Source organism: Delphinapterus leucas, chromosome 11 (genome assembly GCF_059928025.1).
Source record: "Delphinapterus leucas isolate spDelLeu-1000000601 "Yukka" chromosome 11, BTC_Dleu_Yukka2, whole genome shotgun sequence".
Lineage (NCBI taxonomy): Eukaryota > Metazoa > Chordata > Mammalia > Artiodactyla > Monodontidae > Delphinapterus > Delphinapterus leucas.
The window spans coordinates 20,078,222-20,090,774 of record NC_143139.1 but is presented as its reverse complement, the minus strand read 5'-3'; the positions used below and the strand labels follow the sequence as shown (position 1 = coordinate 20,090,774).

The 12,553-nt window shown below is 42.4% G+C and overlaps 1 protein-coding gene across 9 annotated transcripts in view; it reads left to right on the top strand.

Annotated features, from left to right (window-relative positions):
• The first annotated feature begins 7,589 nt into the window (after window positions 1-7,589).
• SOX5 (SRY-box transcription factor 5) overlaps window positions 7,590-12,553 on the top strand; it is a 997,502-nt gene continuing 992,538 nt past the window's right edge. For 4 of the 9 annotated variants that reach the window (XM_089919967.1, XM_089919962.1, XM_089919961.1 and 1 more), the window contains exon 1: window positions 7,590-8,570. The gene's annotated coding sequence lies outside the window, so the exon portion shown is untranslated. The remainder of the gene's footprint in view (window positions 8,571-12,553) is intronic. The other 5 variants (XM_089919966.1, XM_089919964.1, XM_089919968.1 and 2 more) reach the window with 3 other exon arrangements.

Sequence of the window (12,553 nt, the reverse complement as noted above, 5' to 3'; positions counted from 1 at the left end):
TAACTGTAACTTCACCTTTTTCTAATCACCTCTGACTCAGACCTAGCCCTTTTGTCTAGAAAGATATGGTGCACATGAAACAAGGCGTTTTTACAAAAGTTACAGAGACCCATTATGTCCCCCACTTTGACCAAAGAGGGCCATGTAGAGGAGCTCAATGAACAAAGCACTAAAACAAGTGGTCATCATCTCAGGATCTAAGACCCCATTGAATATCTCTCGGGAGAGATATTCTGGATGGTTGAACCAGAGGTAGGTTTGAATTCCCTATATCCACTTTTGTCTGGGCTACCATCCAAAGAGGGTAGCCAACCAGAATAGGCCAGGATTGCTGTCAGGGGAAGAAAGATGTCACACGTCTAGGAAACCAGGTTAGATGCTATGCATGCAGTGGGTTTGCATGTAGGATGAGGAACACTGAGCTTGGAGAATTCACTGCTTTTATAAAAACCAGTAAGTAAACTTACTCTTTGTTTTGGAAGGAGATGTTATCTCACCCCTCAAAGTTTGCTTGTTGTAAACATAACCCTGAGAAATGGCCTGGGGTAAAGAGTGGTAAAGACCCTTACAGGGTCTCTTGTAGGAGTGCAGGAGACCCATGGAGAAGTGTCTTCTCCCAACAGAACTATAAGAAACAATCTTCTGAAACTCATTACTGTCTTGACCCCTAGGAAGTACTTCTTAATGTTACTCAGTGTCATTGAGATGAAAACTCCCCAAGAAAATTTTCTATTTAGTCTTGAGGTCAGGAATAATTGTTCTTCTCCTGAACAATTGTAAGTATGGAAATGGACCCTTTTTCTTCCTCCTAGGCTGCTGGAGCGGTTGAAGTGTAGCTTCAATATGTGGCTCAATTCTAACACTGTCTCTGGCACAAGGAGGTCTTCAATAAACAAAGTTAATGAAGGATACAGAACTGTCAGGTGAGATGTGCATTTTGTGGGGAACTCACTCCTGGTTCCATTTCATTCCTCTGCTCTTTTATCCCTTTATCTCATTTTTCTTACTTTAATTTAAAATTTTAACAAAGATCAACACATTTTATTTTTAATAAACTGGATTTCAAATCCAGGTGTTCTAATCTTGGTGCTCTGTCTTGTGTCTAATTCTATTCTCTGTGAGTTGAAAAACACCTGGTCAATGTTTTTATCTTAAAATATGCCTGAAGAAAGTTACGCAATCACCCATACTGTGTCCCCTCCTCTGTCACTACCCTATTGGTTCTGTTTCCAATGGTTGTCAGTTTTGTCATTTTCCTCTGTAGTCCAGATACTCTCGTTTTGTACGTGTAGACCCAGACCGTCTGATGTTAATTTGAAGATTTCTTCTCGTTTTTTCCCAAGCCCATTCAACATTCTCAGACCTTTTAGTTACATATGTTACTGAAAAACCATCTTAAAGCTATTTTTCTTTTTCCTACAAGCAATACCATACTCATTTATGTCCATTGCCCTTCATCCTGTTTTGGACAAATCATCTCACTATTTCTTTATTTTTGGGCTGAAAGATTTATGAACCTTTATATATTGTAATTTCCTGCTATAGGAAGGCAGAAAAGAACATTGTGGGCCCTAGCTGTGTCCAGATAAACACTCAGAATTCAGAAACGGCCTACTGAAATAAAATATTTTTTATTGTATAAATGCTTGATCATTTACTTATGTAACAAAATTAAAAATAGCTGAAAAATTAATAGATATATTGCACAAAGAGGTGACCCAAGTAACTAGAAGTGGTGCATGACAAAATCTGACCTCTGGGGTAGTGATCAATTGATTACTCTGTCACCTGGAAAGCAGGAATTTTGAGCATGTAACACAGTTTAGTTTAGAGTGCAGTAACTTACCATATCCTTTAAAAAAAATCAACCTATGAATTAAATTCTAAATTTGTTTAAGTGCATAAGCATTAATGAGAAAATAGGGGGTAGAAGTCCCAGATACCTCGAGATTGAAATTTTATTTACTGTCTTCAAATAATATACTGAAATTCAACTACAAAGGACATTTTTTAGTGATTTTTTTTTAACCACCCTCCTTGTTTTATGTGCTTTTGTGGACTTTTCAGTTTGTTCGTCCTTTCATTTGCCCACCATATTTCACATACTGTACAATGCATTTGGTAATACAGTACCAAAAATCTGAGAGAAGTAACAGAAACGGGAGTAATCATGAGTTCCTACACCCAAATACCTAAAACTTGCTGGAACTCAAGCTTAAAATATTATTGTCTCATTTGATAATTCGTTCTGTTACCAGTTCTAAATCAGCAAAATATATCAGTCATTACCTTTATCCTTATAAATCAAATCAATGTGTCTCATTGCACGTAAACCTTCATTATACTTTTGCTACAAAATTTGTAGCAAGAGAGAACACAGACTACATTGTGAAAGCTACACCTGAAAGAAATCCACATATTAAAAAAACCTATTTTTACATGTTTAAATCCTCCCACACTGTATACTCATTATTTAAAATTAAAGGACAGAAGTCAAATTGAAAAACAGTAAAATTAAGAGACAAGACGTGGGAACTACAAGTTGTTTCACTTGAATAGAACCAATCTTGTTCTCTCTGGTTTTTCTCCCAGGAAAGGAAAATTTAACAATCAGAATAATAAACACACTTCCCTAATAAAAGCAATGCAATTGTGGTTTTGGTTGTGTAAAGTATTGGGGTTTTATACATTATTTCCTCTTTCCAAAACTGTGACTGAAATTTAAAAAAAAGTTCATTCTAAATACTTACCATTAAAATGAGAAAGTTAAAAAAATTAGAATTCACTTTTAAATGTATATGCTGCCTCACATTTCGGTCAACTTCGGTAACAAAACCAGTGTTGGCAGTTTTACCAACTGTCTTTAACCAGTTAGGTCTGGTTCCCAGTTAATATAGTACTACTGATCCTTAATTCGTAGAACCACAGGGGAATGTTCAAATAAAAGAACACTCGATTTCATAGTAGTTTTTAAATGAAAACATATGTATCTGTAATAGGGATTTAAAAGTTTTTTTCAGTAAGAACTTAATGTGTGGCATCTGTTAGGTATAGGGTGTCTTTTTCAGTTTTTCTGAAGAGGCACATTAGGCCCAGTAAAGTTAATAGTTTAGATGTCAGTATCTCAGGAGTTATCAACATTAAGAGCATCCAAGGAAGGAAGATTTTTGTCAGTTATTTCTCCTTCCTTATTGTATTTAGGGAGAGAAGGAGAGAAAGAGAAGATCTCACAATATTTTCTCAAAGCTGTTTGATTTGGAGAAGCTCACTTTTAAAATTTGATATGCATGCTGTGTTTGGTGAGACAGGTCAAAATAGACATGGCATAAAGCACTCATATACCTGGGATTCTTATCAAATATTTTAAGGTTCCTTTGAAGGATGTCAGTGTTTAAGCTCATAATCGTTAAACATAAATCACCATTTTATAATATACTCTTGTTAATGGAGTGAGGGTTGACAAACTACCCTAACTTAAAAAAATAATAAAAATGGATAATTCGTAAACCGTATGATGACATGATATATTTGGTTTCCTGCATTCTCTAAATTTCCCTCTACCTCTCAGGTCACAGATTTTCGTATTTATTAGCATCCTTCTCGATCTTCTTTAGGATTGCCAAGCACCCTGTCTCTGCTCTTTTTAACATATACGACCAAAAACATCCAAAATGAACTTTGTACAAGTCAACTGGGGTCAAATATCGTCCACTCCTAATACGTATTTACTAGCACTCCCCCGATGCCTCCAAATATGTTGGGGGGCTTGAGATTGTCTCAAAAATTTTTAGAGAATCTTTAATACCTTGGACAAATGTAAATACCTCTCCCATCAATAATATTTCTAGTGCCTTAGGAGGCAATTTGAATATGGGGATGCAACAAATCTCAGTTGATATGCCTTTATCTTTCCCCCAAATTTTGAGAGTCATATCTACATAGTTGTCCCTTGGGATCCATGGGGGACTGGTTCCAGGATCTGTCTGGATACCAAAATCCCTGGATTCTCAAATCCCATAGTCCACCCTCCGCATCTGGGGATCCACCAACTGGAGATGGAGTAGTACTGTGGTATTTACTGAAAAAAAAATCTGCGTATATGTGGACCTGCGCAGTTCAAACCTGTGTTAATCAAGGAACAACTGGAGTATATATTTCTATGAGTACATGTATGTACACTGCATATACATCTGAGTATATATATTGAAAGGTAGCATAACAAAGTGGATAAGGTCTTAAATCTAGAGTACTTTGGCTTGAGTCCAGGCTCCCTCACCTACCAATTGTGTAATCTTGGACAAATTATAAAACCTCTCTGTGCTTCAGTTTCCTTACCTATAAAATGATATAATAAAATTATGTACCTCATGGGATGGTCGTGAGGATTAAATGAGTTTATACAGGTAAAGCATTTAGAACAATGCTTGTAAAATTATACAGGTTCTAAAACTTTAGCTATTATTATTATTTGTCATATGAATATATACATATAATATAAAATGCTTAGCCTACAAAATAAGACAGTTGTATATATTGCTAAATACCTTTTATATTTAATATATATGGATACTCCTTTATACGGCACATTTAGATTTTCTTGGAAATTTCACAGTTATCTAATAACCAACATGAGTGAGAATGCCATCATAGCTCATGTCTGGACTGCACATAGTATAAATTTCGTATTTTAAATCTACGCATTTAATGAAATAATATTTCTCACTGAGAAACTTGCCCTAATATAAAGTGTCAGTGAGCCCAGATGCAGTGGAAAAGCTTAAAGCTGGAGCAGTATGGATTGGCATCCTGGCACACCCACAGAAGCTGTATGATTTGGAGCAAGTCATTTAACCTTTCTGAGCTCTAGCTTTCTCATCTGCAAAACAGGGATGTAACCTTTCTTACAAGTTTGTGGTAAGAAGTAGGGAAGAAATACATTAAAAAAGCACTTGGGGGCTTCCCTGGTGGCGCAGTGGTTGAGAGTCCGCCTGCCGATGCAGGGGACATGGGTTCGTGCCCCGGTCCGGGAGGATCCCACGTGCCGCGGAGCGGCTGGGCCCGTGAGCCATGGCCGCTGAGCCTGCACGTCCGGAGCCTGTGCTCCGCAACGGGAGAGGCCACAACAGTGAGAGGCCCGCGTAACGCAAAAAAAAAAAAGCACTTGGCCAAGAGCCGGGCACGTGGTAAATGCTTGATAAATGGAAACATTGATCTTTCTTGTGTCAGTCCCGCTTTAAATATGGGTATTTTTAAAAATTTTAACACAAACATTCCATTGGAGGTTTTTGATCAGCTATGCTGTTGCTATATAACGATCATGTGTTAGTCTTAAGGCCATGTGGTTTCAATAACCGTAAATGGTTGGAAGTTCTGCTGCCTGTAGGAGCAAAAAAAAGGAGAGGTTGGTGTAATTCAAGTTTCACCAACATCTCACCAGGCAGCTTGTGACTGTGCCCCTTCTTCCCTCTGCCCAGCCTCTCCTCTCCTGCAAGTAGGAAGCCTGCTGGTCCCCGAAGCTGTTACGCTGAAGAAGAAGCTGAAACCCTGAGAAGGCAGCACTGCTCTGCTTGGTGAGGTTAGGCCAACCAGGCACACTTGTCACCCATTGGCTAGAGAGGTAGGGGGAAAGGACTCACTCTGTCCCTTTATTTTCACTGAGTATGGGCTGAGAGGAAGTAGTTCACTGTAAATAACAACCCCCTGTCAAATGTTACTTATTTTCATATAATTGGTAGTGAGGGGCCCCTTTTTTTTTTTTTGCAGTTGGCCTGATTTGCTTCTTGCACATTATATAAGGATCTGGGTAGTAATAGCTAACTGTGAAAAGCAGCTACATATGTATTATGAGAATAAATCATTTAATGTATGCCAAGAACTCTTCAGAATAAAAATTACACTTAAATTCCAGGTACAATACAATTATTGATGCATTCTTATGAATTCTTGTAGTCTTACTACACAAGTGGCTCAGACTTGAAGCTTGCATGATATAGTCAATGTGAGGAAAAGTAACATACAGGCAAGATGTTTCATGCACACATGCACAGAATTTTTTCACACAGTTGGTGAGGCCACATTGATCCAGCAATTTGAATATTATTATCCATGGTCTCTCTCATTAAATACTTAAGAAAACATAGTAAAATTGTTTAAGGATACACATTTAGAATGCTATATCTAGAGCAATGCCCAAGTTGGCAAATGATTTCACTGCTTATAAATTCCAGGCCGATGATAATTTAGAGTCCCCATGAAAGCCTGGAGTTTATTTGATTGTTCTCTTAATTACTGGGCTCTATGCTATCAAATATTTGTGGAAGAGGAAGTTTTCTTTGTGGGAGTGGATAATAACTGTGCTTACACTTTGAAATTTTTGCCTTGAGTTATTAAGATTTGCATTTCTCACTTTTGTTCTAAGGAAAGGTGTTTAGCCATTTTTAGAAAGCAGGTACCAAATAATCAATCGTCAAACACCCCAGAAAGTTTCTGCCCTAGACAAGTGCAAAAACCTCAGGTATTAGCAATCCACCTCCAGAGACAAATCTACAAAGGGTGGAAAGGGGGAGAAAGGATGTATCACTTTTCTCGGTGAATATATTGTGATGGGCATGTGTTGCGTGCTTTAAGGAACTCTTATTTGCTTGCTAGCTGCCGTTTAGAAATCAGCTAGAAAGTCTGCGAGAGATCGCAGACAGGCAAGCCCTAAGCCTCCCTCCCATGCTCCTTCAGTGCCCTGCTCTTGCAGGAGCGTGAAGAATAAACAGACTGGCCATTGATCTCCGGGTGGTGTTGTTGCACTCTGGGAAATGCTGGGGGTTCCGAGGGACGTGGCTCAGTCAATGGATGCGCGCCTGAAAAAAATCGCCCAGAAGAGGAGAGAGAACATGCAAATCAGCCTCAAGCTAGAGAAGAGGAAGGGAACAGCGAGAAAAAGAAACGTGTTGCTCGTATTGTGTCTTAGTCCTTTTCTCCGCCACCCTCCTCCAGACCCGCTGCCTCCCTCGAGACACCTCCCTCCCTGTCCCTTTCTGGACACCAAATCTGGGAAGATCTGTCAGGATTCCCCCGCTCCACCCTAGTTTTGAGATTTAATACGATTCCCCTCCCCCCTCCCACCACCCCGCCCCGGGGCAAACCGGCAGCTGTTTTAAGTCAATGAAAGTAAGATTGGTAGAGAGAAGCGCTGGAGCAGCCCGGGAGCTGTCAGTGCACACACAAATCAGCCCCACAGCTTCTGCTCGGGGCATCACTTACGGAGTTTCCTCCGATGGTGATGCAACTCCGAGGGGCTCGCTCTCGCCTTCCTGCGCCGACTCCACTGTCGCAGACGAAGGAGTCGAAGCCCAGCGCCGAGCCTTTTTAGACCCCTGAACATCATTCCCCGGTTCTTGGGCACTGGGATTTCGGGCTTCACACACACACAAAACAAAACCAGTTCAACCGCCCGGGAGGCAGAGATGAGAGCGTCTCAAAACTTTTCTCCCCCCCTCCCCCCTCCGCCAAGGAGTAGGTGGGTGCAAAGTGCCGGCGGCGGGGACCCGCGGGCGCAGAGCCGCTCTCGGGGAGGCACTGGTCGCTTTAAAAACCCAACCTCTCGCCGCTCCAGCCTTGGCGCTGGGCGGACGGCGGCTCGCCTCTCCCGGAAGGTTCCGCGGACACCCGCAGACCTCCACGCGCGCCCTCCGTGCCGGCTTTACCGCGTGCAAACGGGGGTGGGGGGCGCGAAGGGGCCCAGGTAATGGTTACAGGACAGCGGGTGAGGTTCCAGCGCAGGGAAGAAGTTGACAAAGGGGACTTGACCAAACATGAAGGCGTATTTACAAACGCGAGCTCCACCGAGATCTGGAGAGATTCCCCTTCTCCCTGCCTCCTTCCCCTTCTGCCATTTCATTTTATCGCTCTTTTAAGTGGAGGGCAGATTGTTTTGTTGTGTATTGTTTTGAAACATTCCTGCATGGTGTGGGTCATCGCCGCGTTATTTACCATCTAGTTTACCCTGCAGCAGCCGGGGAAGCAAACTCTGGGGCTCCTTCCCTTCGGATGGACAGAGAGGGCGGCCGGGCGACGAGCGGCAGGAAGGAGGTCAGGGTGGGTTTGCTGGAGCCCGGGGGCGACCTGGAGGGAGCGCGAGCCCCCGGCACCGCCCCCCGGCGCCCGCCCCCGCCCCCGCCGCACCCCCCGGGGCGGGCGCCGGCCGCGCTGACCCGCTGCGGGTGCGCTGCCCTCGCTTCCCCCATTGTTCCGACTGTCTTTTTGCCTTTTGTTATTTGCACTCGCATTGTGTTGTTTGTCTCTGAAGCCGCCTCATGACCAGCAAAGGGATTTCACCTCGTCCTTGAGAGCTACACGGGGAGCGCGAGAGAGCGAGCGAGAGGCTGGGGGAGAGGGACGCGCGCGCGCGCGCACACACACACACACACAGATACACACACAGAGACACACACACACACACACAGAGTGAAAAAGGCGAGCCACCAAACCCATCTCCAGTCTCCTCCCGGGGGCCCCCAGCCCGCCACTGTGCCACTTTGCATCCCGCGCCTGAGGAGACGTTGAGGAGAGCCGGTAAGGTGCGTGAATCGCAGCGTTTTAACTTTGTTGTCGGTCCCGACGTGGTGGTGGGCAGCCCTCCAAGGCGCCGAGCTCCCCTCTGCCGCTCGCCGTGCCCGCCGCTCCGCACTCGTTCGCGGCTCCAGCTGGAGAGCCGGCGGAGGAGGGCGGGGGCCGCCGCCGGAGTTTTCCTCAAGTACAGAGGGAGGGGGACGGGGTGGGGGCGAGGGGAGGCGGGAGGCGGCTCGAGGCTGGCAGCCGCTCCGTCCCCCTCGCGGGGCGGCCGTCCGCGGGGTCCCCGGCGTGCGGGCTTGGACCCAGTTCAGGAAATGCGATAACTTTATATTTTGCTTGGGGAGCCTGCGTGCTGTTGCCGGTATTGTTTTGCAAGTGGTGGCGGTGGAGGTGGTGATGAGCCAGGAGGGCAGGAGCGCAGGGAAAATCCTAGGCTCGCCCGTGCATCTCGGCCGGCGCCAAACGGCAGCCCCTCAAAGTTGGCCGGAGGGCCTGAACCTTCCCAGGACAGAAGCGCGACCCCCGGCCCACCCCACAACCTGAGCGCTCCCCCCTGTTCGTCTTTTTGTTTCGCTTTCTGCCATCCCTGTCCCCAGAAGTACCCCCCTCCTCCCCCGTCCCCCCGGCGCGGAATTTCGGAAACGAGTCTCATCCTTCAGGATTCTAGGGATTTCAGACACCGGAAGCTTTAATTTTTAATTGCAACTACTTTTCCCCCCCCTCACCCCACTCCGTGTACCAAGTGGAGACCGCTCACGTGTTGTGTCACTTTAAGCGCGGGTTTGGGAAATCTCGCTTGCACTTTTGGGCTACAGTAATAAGCCAGGAAAAGAGGTTATACGAGTTGAAATCAAATTGGATTTGGAAATGTTTGCGTTTGATAGCAGCAGTTTGTTGAGTATTGGTCTGCTGGCATCGGATGTACACGAAGCACTGTTTACATATTTTGAGTCATTTTCCTTCAACGTTACAAAGCAAATCTATTAATAAATAGATTGACCCTGGTGAATATCTAAAGACTTTGGCCCCTGACCAAATGCAGAGTGTGGTGAATGTGAATCCATTTTGATGTCTTCCTTTCTCAATTAAAGGGGTCAAACTGAGGCATTCTTTGAATATTGCAGAATGATATTCTCAGTGTCCACCAGCCCAGGCACTCTGGGTGGCAGTCAGCAGTACTTCTTGAGAAAAGTTTAGGGATTTGTTCTCACCCCGTTGGGAATCCTCACAATATCCAGATATCCAAAGGAGTTTGTCAGGAAAGGCATGAGCCGATTTCCCCAGAGACTGCCTTTAGGCCCAGCACAGTTCTTTAGTCAAAGGCAAGACCAAGGGAGATCTGTGGGATTTTGGGTAATAAGTGTGGGAATCTGCAAAGGGACTAGACAGAGTGATTTGTTTCCTTGCTGTTCATAAATAATGGCCCCTAGTATCCTTAAAAAAAACCCTCCCCACAAACGTAACAGGCCAATCCAGTAGGCGGGTGGGAGATTTGTAGGCAATGGACGTTTCAATCAGAAAAACCAGAGCAGTTTTTGATCAGGATGACAAGGAGTGAGGCTCGATTGCCAAACGTGATTAGGTTAAGGGCCAGATGGTTTTAAAGTATACGGAAATGTTTTTTAAGTTTGACTTTTATAGCATTTAGAAGGAGGACGATTTCTTAGAGTCTTTACAGAGCTGATAAATTTTGATCTAATTTTGAAGGAATTCAGCTGTACGTGAACTGCTATTAGCTCTGATAGGGAAGGAATCTGGTTTCAAATGCAGATACATGGGACAGAGTTTCTGGGGGTGCTTCTTCCTGATTTAAATATAGCTCTGAGGCTGAAGCCTAGATAAATTCAGCCACAGTGATTTAAAATCGTAAGCACTTACACCGAAAGTTCTCTTAGGCATTGTGTAAAGTTCTCCTGCAGATTATGTCATCAACTGTTTATTCCTCAGAAGTATACAAGATAAAAATCATAAGCATCACTTAAAACTGAGGCAACACAGCATCAGTTAAATCCTTACACTGGTAGAGATTGCTTTTGTTTGCCTAAAAGGTAGATCTTTCATCACATGAGTTGTTTAAAAACATTTAATTGTGGGCGTGGGAAGGCATGTGCATAATTATTTAGTTATATGTGTTAATTATATAGTAGCATACTTGCTTGAAATTCTTTCTTTTTTGTCCTTTCTTTCCAGTGGTCTTCTAACAACCTGTACGTGAAGAAATAACAGAGTTTTTGTTTGCCTGGGGGTTTTAAAAAAAATCTCTTGCTGTAGCCTTTTTGAATGGGCAATAATGAATCAATCTGATACAGACTTGCAAGAGTACTCTTAATACAGGAAAAAAGAACTTCAACTCTTAATACGGAAACCCTATATAGTTTTCTTGTTGAGATTAAGCAGTTCTGGTTGAATGCCATACAGGATTCAAAACTCTCAAACTTATTTGGTAAATAACTAGGCATTTGAGATCCAATGGTTATTTCAAGTTAACTTAGTTCTATACATGTAAATGCACATCCTGTTTAGACTGACACATGGTTTTGTAAAAGAAAAAAAATGAATATACGCTTATAAAGATGTTATCTGTGGAGAATATGGAGTAAACAGTAAATAAGAAGAGTGAAATTTATGCTCAGGTATGGCTTCTTCCTTTTTTTTTTTTGTCCTTTTTGAGCGTAAAGCACAAGCTGTCGAGAGAGTTTAAAATTGCATTTTCCAAAGAATTTGAATGCTTAGAGAATTTTTTCTCTTCTAAAGCAAATGAAAAATATAATGATAAAAGAATATACCGTCTTCTTGTAAAAACTCTATCCTTTATTGAGTGATAGACAGTCATTGTTTTCAAGGTATGTCTAGATTATATAAAAAATGTAATATGCAGGGCAGGATAAAACTTGTTTTTATTAGTCTAAAATACACTGGATTTCAAATAACTTAAGAGTTCTAATGTTGAACACTATTTAGATTTCCAGCAGGTAGCATTGTTGGATATGATTGATTGGCGTAACCTGGATGATTCACCCAATATCTGATCACCCCTAGTGGTAGAGAATGCTATAATTAGAGTTTTGAGAGTAACCTGGAAAACTTATTGTCTAGGCCTGAAGTCAGTGCATTCCCTCACATACTCGTCACAATTTTTAGCCTGAGAAATGTAGATTTATTTTAAAGGCAAAGAGAGTGCTTGGCTGTTTCAAATAAACTATCCCCTGAGCTTAGAGTTGTAGATAGTTAATAAAATAAAAGTCCAATTTTGTTCCAAACATTGTTTTAAAACACCCATTTGTAAATTGTCTACATTTGGTTTTCATATGTTAATGATTTGGGATCTGAAGCTTCTTTCAGAAAGGCATTTTGGTTTATCTTAAAAAACACCATGCAAAACTGTCTAAACAACTCTGTAAATAAACTGTTCCAAATGCCTCAATTTGATGAATGAATTAAAGAATTATAGTTCTTAATCCAATTATGATCAGTCTTGTTATTCCATTTCCCATTTGAGGGTGCTTAGGGAGTGGGGATGGCAAATGATTCTCAAATGTGAGTGGAATCTTTGTTGTTTATTTTCCGTGTGTGATATAACTTAAATCACTCATACCTAACATTTAGGAGAAGGATTTTAGATGAAGAGATGCAATTTAACAGTCTTCGGTTAAACCAACAGTTCATTTGCATGTAAAGTTGCTCTTAATGGAAGAGTAAAATGAAGTTTTTAAGACTGCGAAGCAAGGATCTAACCTTTTGCTTAAAAATAATGAATTTTTATATTTAAAGGGGCAGAAATGGAGCGCTTAAAGGCTCAGTAGCAGGGCGGACATTCAGGCACTTTTAGTCACTTTCAGCTGGGCCATACTGGGACGTTTCCATGGGACTTCTTAATAAACTTTGCTGTATTCAGTGTTCTTGTTTTAAAAGAAAGGGGAATATGCTTTTTTGGGTTGTTTCCTCCAGACCCCTGCCCCTTTAGCGGCCTATATGGGTGCTCTTGAAT